This window comes from Ovis aries, chromosome 2 (genome assembly GCF_016772045.2).
Source record: "Ovis aries strain OAR_USU_Benz2616 breed Rambouillet chromosome 2, ARS-UI_Ramb_v3.0, whole genome shotgun sequence".
NCBI lineage: Eukaryota > Metazoa > Chordata > Mammalia > Artiodactyla > Bovidae > Ovis > Ovis aries.
Genome location: NC_056055.1, coordinates 233390648 through 233400888, shown reverse-complemented (window position 1 = coordinate 233400888; position 10241 = coordinate 233390648). Strand labels below are relative to the sequence as shown.

General features: G+C 57.4%; 1 long non-coding RNA gene across 1 annotated transcript; it reads right to left on the bottom strand.

Annotated features, from left to right (window-relative positions):
• Window positions 1-4117: 4117 nt before the first annotated feature.
• On the bottom strand, window positions 4118-7199 carry LOC105610100 (uncharacterized). Its single transcript, XR_001033852.5, has 2 exons — window positions 6588-7199; window positions 4118-6512 (listed from the first exon to the last, which is right to left on the bottom strand). It is a non-coding gene; the product is annotated as an uncharacterized LOC105610100 (long non-coding RNA).
• Window positions 7200-10241: the final 3042 nt, after the last annotated feature.

Sequence of the window (10241 nt, the reverse complement as noted above, 5' to 3'; positions counted from 1 at the left end):
CGAAGCCCTAATACTTTGGCCACCTGATACGAAGAGCTGACTCACTGGAAAAGACCTTGATGCTGGGAAAGACTGAAGGCGGAAGGAGAAGGGGACAACAGAGGACGAGATGGATGGTATCACTGACTCAATGGACATGAGATTGAGCAGACTCTGGGAGATCGTGATGGACAGGGAAGCCTGGTGTGCTGCAGTCCATGGGGCTACAAAGAGTTGGACACACCTGAGCGACTGAACAGCAATACGAGAGAGGAAACAGAGGCACAGAGTGGGTGGATGTTGCCCAGGGTACCTGGCAGAGCTGGGTTTTAAAACCAGGTATAGCTCCTACTTTCAAAGGGAAAAGCTGCTGGTCACAAGCAATCCTGCCCCCACCAGCCTGTGCCCACCCCTGCCCCCTCCAAAGGCACGGACAGGCTCTTGGACTTTCCTCTGTCGATTGGTAAGGAGTTTATTTTCACCAGCTGAGGGGCTTGTCCTCCAGTAGATAGATGCCTTTCAGGTTGCAGAAGGAGCAGAGAATCCTCCCCAGATGGGTGATTTCTGGTTGCGAGGCAGGATTCCTTCTGGCAGGATATGATGACCCGGGAGAACGGCATTTTGCAACTGTTTGTGGCCAAGGACTCACCAGTAAGTTAGCCTACTGAAAACTAAATACTCCCGGGCTGTTTCATTGAGCTTTTTCGTGACATCAGTAGACAGTTGGCAACAACACCTTCCAGGCTACCATTGACTATGGCCTTGCTGCGGGCTGTGGAAGCCCAACATTGCACAATGTTCCTTTATAGTGACCCACAGGACAAATTCCTTTCAGGCCCCCACACCAGCAGGGCAGTGTAGCCTGGTGGTTAGAAGCACAAACTCCAGGTCCCCCTGCTGTCCTCCTGTTGGGGGTGGGTGGGGGCAGGAGCCCTTTAGAGCAGGGTTCCTTGCCTGCCTCTGTGGCTTAGCATGTGAGTCCTTGGGCAAGGTGAAACCTCCATAAGCTTCAGTTTTCTCAACTGTAAAATGGGAATAAATAACACCCTCCTGCGACATCTCCTGGGGAATTCCCTGGTAGTCCAGTAGTTAGGACTCCGCACTTTCATTGCCCAGGTTCGATCCCTCGTCAGGGAACTGAGGTACTGCCTACCACATAGCGCGGTCAGAAAAAAAAAGACTTCTCCCAAATAACTTGCTTTAGTTTTTCTTTATAGAACCTCTGTGTCTTGTAACTAAGCACATTTTCCTTCCTGTGTGGGCTGCCAGAGGCCCAGCACCCACCTTGAGGGCACTCCCCAGTTCCAGAGCATGCTGAGGTCATCTTGTTTTCCCTTAACCCAACCTCTTCAGTCATTCTTTTTTTCCTGTTGGCCTTTTGGTATTTCTATGAACTTCAGAACACGTGTCCCCAGCCTCCGGGCCTTGTACTGGTTTACCTCCTGTCAGACCAGCAGTGGCATTAGATTGGAAATAAAAGTACACAATAAATGTAATGCACTGGAATCACCTGAAACCATCCCTGTCCATAGAAAAATTGTTTTCCACGAAATCGGTTGTTGTTCAGTTGCTCTTTTGCAACACCATGGTCTGTATCCTGCCAGGCTCCTCTGTCCATGGGATTTCCCAGGCAAGAATACTGGAGCCGGTGCCATTTCCTTCTCCAGAGGATCTTCCCAGACCAGGGATCGAACCGGTAGTCTCCTGCACTGGCAGGCAGATTCTTTGCCGCTGAACCAGCAGGGAAGGACCACAAAATTGGTCCCTGGTGCTAACAAGACTGGGGACCACTGCTTTAGAACTGAGGCCTAATTATCGTGATAAAAAGACTGCTGCCCTTTGTACCAAAGCACTTCCTTGCAGGTTATATGCTGTTTAAGCCTCATGCCAATCCAGGTAGGTGCCCCATTTTACAGGAGAGGAAATGAAGGCCCCCAGAGGGAACTGGTAGGGTGGACACCGGTCATTCTACTCCACCTGAGCCGTCCACCGCCGGTCTCCCCAGGCCCTTGCCCTGGCTCTGTAAGTGGCCGCCCCTACTCTCCCAGCCCTTTCCAGAATCCCCCACCTGCCTCCATGCAGCTGAGTGATTCTGCCCCTCCCTCACACTTCCCTCCCATCCCACTCCATTTCCCTGTTATCATTCTCTTGACTTTGGGGGGACTTTCCAAGAAATGGTAAAATCCACTGCATTATTTAAGGATGATTGAAAAATCTGCCTCTGCTCTCTATGGCCCCCTCTATGGTGCTTCCATCAGATGGTTCAGCTTTGGCTCTCTCCTCCTCAACAGGGAAGGGATGGCCCGATTCCTGGCACACTGCTCAGGACAAGAAGGTGTGGTCCAACCCTCCCAGGAACAAGCCCCAGGAGGGCAGAGCATGGGGGCCACCGACTGCCTCTCCACCTCTTTTTTTGGGACTGTCAACATGGGTGTTTCCCCGGCTGGTCCCTCAGGAGACCCCGCAGCACACTGGAAAGAGCCACTACCCAGCCTGGAGCCCCTTCATTCCCTGAACTGGCTTCCTGGGGAAGGCCACGGGCTCCCGAGAGACTCACAAGTTCCCAGTGCAATGTGGAGGGGACCCTCTTCAAATTCCAAGCCGCCGTCTGAGGCTCAGAGCCTTTGAGTCCAGCTGAGTTTTGAAGCCCCAGATGTGCCCATGCAGGCCTAGAGCTGAGCTGGGGTCAGATGGAGAGACCTGAAGCGCTTGTGGAATACGGGGCAGGAGACTGGAGCTCTTGCAGGACACGGGGCAGCAGTCATTTTGTTCACATCTGAACAGGAAAGCAGCCCACAACTCAGAGCTTGTGTGTGTGCTCAGTCATGTCCAGTGCTTTGTGACCCTGTGGACTGTAGCCCACCAGGGTCCTCTCCTCAAAATTCCTTGCCGGGAATTTTCCAGGCAAGAATCCTAAACAGGGTTGCCATTTTCTTCTCCAGGGGATCTTCCTGATCCAGGGAAGAGACTCGCATCTCTGGAGTCTCCTGCATTGGCAGGCGCATTCTTTCCCAGCCAAGCCACCAGGGAAGCCCCTTTATTATTGCTTGGTGGTAATTTCTCTTCTCCGCACACAGAACTCACGATGGTTGCCTTTCAAGGCACTGGGATGGTGTGGTTGGTGGTATTAGCCCCAAGGTCACCCAGCTCCACCCTGAAGGCTCTGATCCCTGCCCATGGGTCCACCTCCCAGGAGACCTCAGTCCTTATCTGTCCACAGTGGCTGTGCCCGTGTGTACGTCATCCAGGAGCCACAGGGGCTGGCAGGAAAGGCCAGGAAGTGTTGCAGCCTGAAACCCCAGAAATAGGGTCAGGGAGCCCCAACCCTGGTGGCTTCCTTGTGGGCTCTCCATTGATGGGGGGGCCTTGCCAATCAGGACAGAAGCACACAGTGAAAGTGACAGCTGGGGGCAGGCCTGGTGCTGGCCTGGACACCCTTGGCAGACAGGCACACGGCCGGCGCACAGCAGCCACACCCCTGGCCTTGGCCCAACTTCCTTCTCTGGACCAGGCCCCATTCCAGTTCTCCCACCTCCTGATTATGGGTGTGCACGTGCCTTGGAAGTGCAACTGTGAACACACAGCCATGTCTGGCGACAGGTTTCGTTACTGTGAGCCAGACATGTGTTCACGCATGCGTGAATATGAGCGCGTGCTTGCCGTGTTTGCAGTCATGTTGGTGCCCCTTCCATCTAGGGTTTGGCGCACAGAGCTGCTCTCTGCAGGTACACAGGTGTTTGGTTTAGTTTCCTTTGTATTTCTCTGTATTTTTAAGCATTCCCAAATGTTAGCATCCACACACAGGCTCCCTCCCTGGTCACCACCCACTGAGGGAGACAGGCACAGTCTGGAAAGTATACACTGAGTGTAACAAGGGCCACAACAGGGAGAAACCCGGGGAGAGAGCAGACAAGTTCTGTTGAGCAGTCAGAGAGGGCTTCCCAGAGGAGGCATCTTCCTAACTGGACTCAAAGACGAGGAGGCTGCTCTGGGTGGATTGGGGGTCTCCCCTGCTGATCGCTCCTCCCTGCCGCATGCCCACCTCCCATTCTCACCTCTCTGTGCTCCTGGGCCCAGTCCCCGTACCTCCCTCAGGCCTGTTTTCTGACCAAAACAACAGCACACAAGCAAATCAAACAACAGCTAATAAAACAGTTTATCTGGGTGAGACTGGAAGCAATGGAAGCATTGCTTCCCGTTCCAATGGAAGCATTTCATCTGGTCCAGTTTTTTTCTAGAAGATTCTAAGTCACCTAAACCTAAGAACAAAAAGGGTTTGTGACACTAAGCTGGTTCCACATCTCACCCTGGGAGGTATGACCCCTAAATAAGCCCCCTTTAGGAGTCACCTGGTCTCAGTCTGAATGCCTACCTGCACCCACAGGCGAGCATACAATCCTGCCTGGACACCCTCACACCTGGTGAAATGCCCCCTTCCCACCAGCCATCAGATCCCAGACAGCCTCCATGCCTTCTGCCAGGCTCCCTGTGCCTCCCGCCCCTGCACAGAACTGGGGACACAGTGAGCTGGGGATACACTGGCCTGCGGGCCTGCCAACCCCACAGCCTGGGGAGGGGTGAGCTCTGCCTCCTTGCTCACTGTGTGGTCTTAGAGAAGTTCATTGACTTCTCTGAGCATCAGTTTCTTTCTGTAAAGGTGGGAGGGGGGTGCGGGAAGAGTTACAGTTTGTAAACTGCTCTGCAGATGCTATTTATTATGATTAAACCATTTGAGAGCAATTATAGAGCAACCATCAAGGATTATAGAACAATACAAGGGAAATTGCCCGCATATGTGCTAGGGAGCCCCCCCAGGAAGAACACTTGGAGTGAGTCCATGCTGGCTGTCTTTGGGTGGTATCTCGATGCCCTGTGTTCCCTGCACAAGATAAAACGCGTCTAATCCTCAGAGGCAGCCTGGGGGACCACAAGCCCCGCACGACCACGGGGAACGGTTGGCTCAAAGGAGTGATCATCCAGCTCGTGGACAACCGGCTGGCCCTGGAATTCAGGTCTCTAGCCATGAAATGTGGATGCTCTCCAATCGGCAGCTGCAGGAGGAAGGTTTTCAAGCTGGAGAGATTTGACAAGATGTGAGTCACAAGTGTTGATGAAGAGAAGTCGCTTCTGTGTGGGGAGGGCATCCACCCATTCATTCAGCAGCACCGGCCTCTCAACACCTGGCTCCTACTGAGTAAATGAAAGTGCGGAGGGTGGTCATCGAGGGGATGCCTGTGGGCTCCTAAGGGCTTCTGTGGCAGAGACCGAGGTTGTGCCTTCTCCACCCACCTTAGTTCTAAGAAGGGGGGCGGGCCTGGCCTGAGGGCCCCTGGCAGGAACTGGCCCCAGGCAGCTAGCTATGAGGAGCCTCCTATGCATAGACTGAGCTTCTGTTTTTCATCAAGACCAGTTAAGTGGATCCCAGGGCTTCGGTTGAGGGGGGGTCAGGAAGGCACAGAGGGAGGAGGGAAAAGGATGAGGGGGCCTCCCTCTGGTCACTCAAGGTACCCAGGGGACAAAGGGAGCAGGAGACAGAGCCTGGCAGGGCAGGCCAGGTTGGTGAAGCTGGGCACGGGTCCAAGGCCACCAGGCCTATGTGTGGGAGGGGCTGGTGGATGGAGGCAAGCGCCATGGAGCCAGCGGGGAGCAGCCCGATGAATAGGATGACAGGGGCAGATGGACAGGCAGCCTGGGCTGCTCTGGGTACCAGCCCTGCTCCCGGCCCCCAGTCAGGCTGCTGGGCTGGGGGCAGGGATGCTGCTGGCCTCTGGCAGGGGTGAGGTTGTGTTGAATGAATCGCTGGCCGGTGCCAGGAGCCTGCAGGCCTCAGCGCTCACTCCCTGAGGACCAGCTAATTCACTTGGAGTGAGGCCGGCCGTTAATGACGAGAGCAGCCTCCTGGGCCCTGCCGAGCCCCACGCACGGCTGACCACTGAGCAAGGGGCCAGGCCGAGGGCGAGGGCAAGAATGCCCTCCTCTGCCACAGGCTTGGCCAGGGCTCCCCACCTGCCTGCACGAGGGCAGCAATGCCACTGAGGGCGGGTGGATCCTCTCCCTGGGCAAGCCTGAATCTGGGGGTGGAGAGGAGGCGAAGATACCCCCTCCCGAGCCACAGAGAGCCTAATTATGGTGGACAACTGGGAAGGGGCTGGTGAGGAGTAGATGGCGAGAGCCAGCCAAGCCCTCCCTTCTGAACAAGGAGGAAGAACCCGGGTTGAGAGCCCAGCCCTGCATCCCAGAGAAACCAACCACTTGAAAAACATGGCCTGGCGTCTTGCCAGGCTCTCCCTGACACACGCAGTTTGCTGATGGCACAGGTGCAGCGTCCCCAGGCTGCCCCATCCTGGGCAGGTCCCAGGGTTTAGTGAGCACGTACTGCGGGGCTCTCTGCTGGGGTCCGAACCTTGTCCAGGGGCTCAGTCAGGAAAGGGGTCAGCACACAGGAATCACCACAGGGACAGGAGCCAGCTTCCACTCACTGTGCGCCGGGCCCCACACCAGGTCTCCACTGAGTTGTGTATCCTCACATCCACCTGCAAGGTAGGGAGTGTCAGGGAAGCCCATTTTACAGATGGGAAAACTGAGGCTCAGAAGGGTCACACACTCACCCAAGGCCCTGAACTTAGCAGCAGAGGCAGGTCTTAAACGACTCTGTTGTATATAATCTCTGCCTAGCACAGCTCCAGAATTCCAGGTTTCAGAGTGAGAGGAGACGGAGGCCCCCAGGCTTCTGTTCTTTTGGAATCAAAGTCCTCACTGGAGGCTCCTTGGGGCCAGAAGAGCTGGACACTGGCAGAAGGGGAGGATGGAAGGCTTGCCTCTGGGATTCTTCCTCTTGTTTCAATGTTCCTGGGTGGCCCTCTCCCAGGGGAGAACACTTAAACTTTCAGGGAGACAAGGGGGTAGGGGGCAGGGCTGCAGGCCTGTGAAGCAGTGGGCTTGCGGGGGCCCTGGGGGCCGCATGGTTCTGCCTGACCGGCAGTGGGCAATGATGAACTGGCTCTCCCTCCCTGTGGTCGTGGCGGTCCGTGTGCCGGGACTCGGTCATCTCCGGGACCAAAACGACAGCGCAGGATCGGCGCCTGGAGGACTCTGTGGCTGGGTGCTTCCCTGGCGCGGCGGCCTCTTTCCGGGTGGGGGAACAAAGGGGACCTAGCTTGAGAGGGCGAAGGGTGGGTGGCACCCGCGCGCCCTCCCTCCCGCCAGCGCTGGGCCAGGACGGAAGGGGCCTCGGGCGCCCCCTGCCGGCCTGGGGGCTCCGGGAGGAAGACGGTGGTGGCAGCTGGGAAGCCTAGATTAGCAGTCCCTCCTCCCGCGCTGAGGCCTGGCAGAGTTGTGCACTGGTGGGTCCTTATGTGTGCAAGTGTGTTCTGTGTGTGCAAGTGTACCTATGTGTCTGTGAGGGTGTGCCTTATGTGAGTGGGTCTTGGGTGCACGTGTCTGCAGATGTGTCTGTGGGTGCATGTGTGTCTGTGTGTGTGCATGCATGTGTAGGTGTGTGCATATCTGGCTGCGTAGGAATGTGTCAGTGGTGTGCACACGTGTGCTTGTACTCGTTTGTGTGTGCAGGTGTGTTCGAGTGCCTGTGTCTGTGTATCTGTGTGGGTGCCTCTCGGCACACATCTGTCTCTCCGGGCTCAGGGGCAGGTGAATGGGGCCTGGCTTGCTCTAAAGCAGTTGCCTGTTCTGAAAGCACCCTGGCCAGGTGGTCCCTGGAGTGGACAGCTCACTTGGGCATCAGCAAAAGGCCGCAGGGGGGCAGAGTTGGCCATTGGCCGCTCTAATGTTTATTTGCTGCTTATGAGGGGAAAGAGAGGAAAAGCCCTTTTGTCCCTAAGCAGTTCTGCCTGTGAGTAATTATAATCTAGCGTGATAATTAAGATGATAAGGGCACTGGAGGTGCCTGCAAAATGCAGGGAGAGCCTGGGAGGGCTTCAACTGGCCTGGAGAAATCCTAGAAGGCTCCATGGGGGAGGCAAGCTGAGCTGAGGCTTGAGGGGTAGGGGAAAGCCTGAAAACAGGCAGGCAAGGTGGGTGGGGAGCCCAGTGGGCTCCGAGCACAGAGGGCAGAGAATCAGAGAGGGAGTGGGGGCATGCCAGGCAAGTGGAAGCTCTGGTTGGGGGTGGGGAGCAAAGCCTGAGAGGTGGGCCAGGCACAGGTTCCCTGATTCTGCCTGGTGCTGGAGGGTCACTGAAGGAGTCTAGGCAGGGCTGAAACCATCCATTATGAGGGAAGAGGGGGGCCCTCTGCCTCCTGCCAACACCTGGGAGGGAAGGTCCAAGGTGTTTCCTTCTGGGCTGTATGGGCCCTGAGTCAGGCACCCCGCCTGCCTGCCACGTGAAAGCCTCTCAAGGCGAGGATGCCTGGGGTTCCCTCACTGACCCCAGATGCTCAGACATGGGCCCTGGAGCCCAAGGATCATCCTTCTTCCCCTGCCAGCCCAGCGATACCCATGTTGCCCCAGCTGCAACAGCCTCTGGGCGCCTCTTTTGCCATCAATGCCTCTTCTGTGGCCTGGGCTTGGGAGGGTGAGCTGGGTAAGGCTTTGGGCCCTAGCCAGCCTGGTCCCCTCACGGGGTGGCACTGGCCTGGCCTTCTCAGCACTAGGCTTGGGGTCTTAAGGGGCCCTTCTCCATCCTGAGGGTGCAACCCCTGAACATGCACTCATTCAGGCGTGGCAAAATGGGCACCTGAGCACACACTGGGGACAGGAGAGCTTCCTCTCTGCACTCCGACAGCCTTCAAGGTCCAGCCCCACTCACCATCTGGACCACTGTGGAGTGCTGGCTTCCTGACCCCACCCCACTTTTTCCCTGTGGCACCCAGGCTTCTGCGGGCAACCGCGCCAGCAACCCTGTTCTTGCCCAGGCTGAACTTGGGCTCAGGGACATATTGTGCACTTCTGAGCCCCACCCCCCAGCCCATCAACCTTCTCCCTGTGCGCCCACTGCCCCCCACCCCCAGGAGGGGAAGTGAGCCATGGTGTGCTCCTCTGACCTCGCAGAGGCCACCTGTGACTCAGGAGCCCGAGCCCCATTCCCACTAGTGACAGCAGTTCACCTTCAGGAGCACTCCCGCACGCCTTCCATCATCCAACCCTCCTGATTAACCTGCCAGAGAGGCCTCATAGCACCCCCAAATTACAGCTGAGGAAGCTGAGCCCCAGAGAGGCTCATGATATGGACTGGGAGCCAGGCCCTCGTGACCCCAAGACCCCCGGTGTTATCCCTACACCAGGACCACGACTCCCCTGCGTTCAGATGCACCTGGCCACCGCCTCTTACTGGACTGTGGCCAAGGTCTCCCCATGGCCCTGTCTGTCTCGTTGCTTCTTCCTCAGCATTCTGTCATTCCCACGGACCTCAGGAAAAACACGCCTTGGCATTCAAGCCTTCTGCTCACCGTCTCCTGTGCCCCTCCCAGTCCCACTGCCCAGCCTTTGTCCAGCTCTCCCAACTCCCTGGACTACCTTCCTTCCCTCCCACGGCACCCAGTCCCCCTCCAGCCTTGAGAGAAGGAAAGTCAATGGCTGAGAAGGAGCCCGGAGGGTCAGGCCTCTCTCCAGATGTGTCAGGCGGGCTGGCAGGGGCTCAGGTTCCACAAGGGGGAGGTTTCCCGAGGCTGCCCCTTGCAGAGCGTAGCCCTCCACTCTTTAGGGTCTGGCCTGCAGAAGCCCAAATCCCCAGGAGATGCAGTGTGCTGGATCCTGCCTCTCGGTCTTGGAGCTAACCCTCTTCTGGAGCAGGTGTTAACAGGGCACTCAGGCATGGGGTGGGGGCGGAGGAGGGTATGGGAGCTGCCCTCCCCGCCTGGTGCTGCCTCTCCCAGCCCCTGGGAGTCTGTTGCTAGGCTGGTGCATGCTCCTTCACAGGCTCAGCCTGTCAGCTGCACCCACAGCCCCCATGGCAGGAGCCGGCTGTGGGAAAGGGGAGCTCTTTGCCCCGGGGAGATGCCGAAGGGCCTGCCAGACCCTGGGGGCTGGGGAGATGGGCACAGATGGAGCAGGGCCCTTCCGTGACGCTCCCAGCAGGTGTGACTGGAGTGGGGGTCCCACTCCTGACACTCAGGATCCCAGCTGGTCTTCCTTGGGTCTTATCTGCCCCCTGTCTGATTGGGCGACCCAGGGGCCCTCTGGCATGACTGGGGGCCAGGGGCTGGGGTAGGGGGAGCTGACAGGAGCCTTCTGGCCTTCCCCCTCAGCCCTGGTCTGTTGCTCTGCCCCTGTGGGAGGCCCTGGGGTCAGCGGACTCGTCCCAGCCTC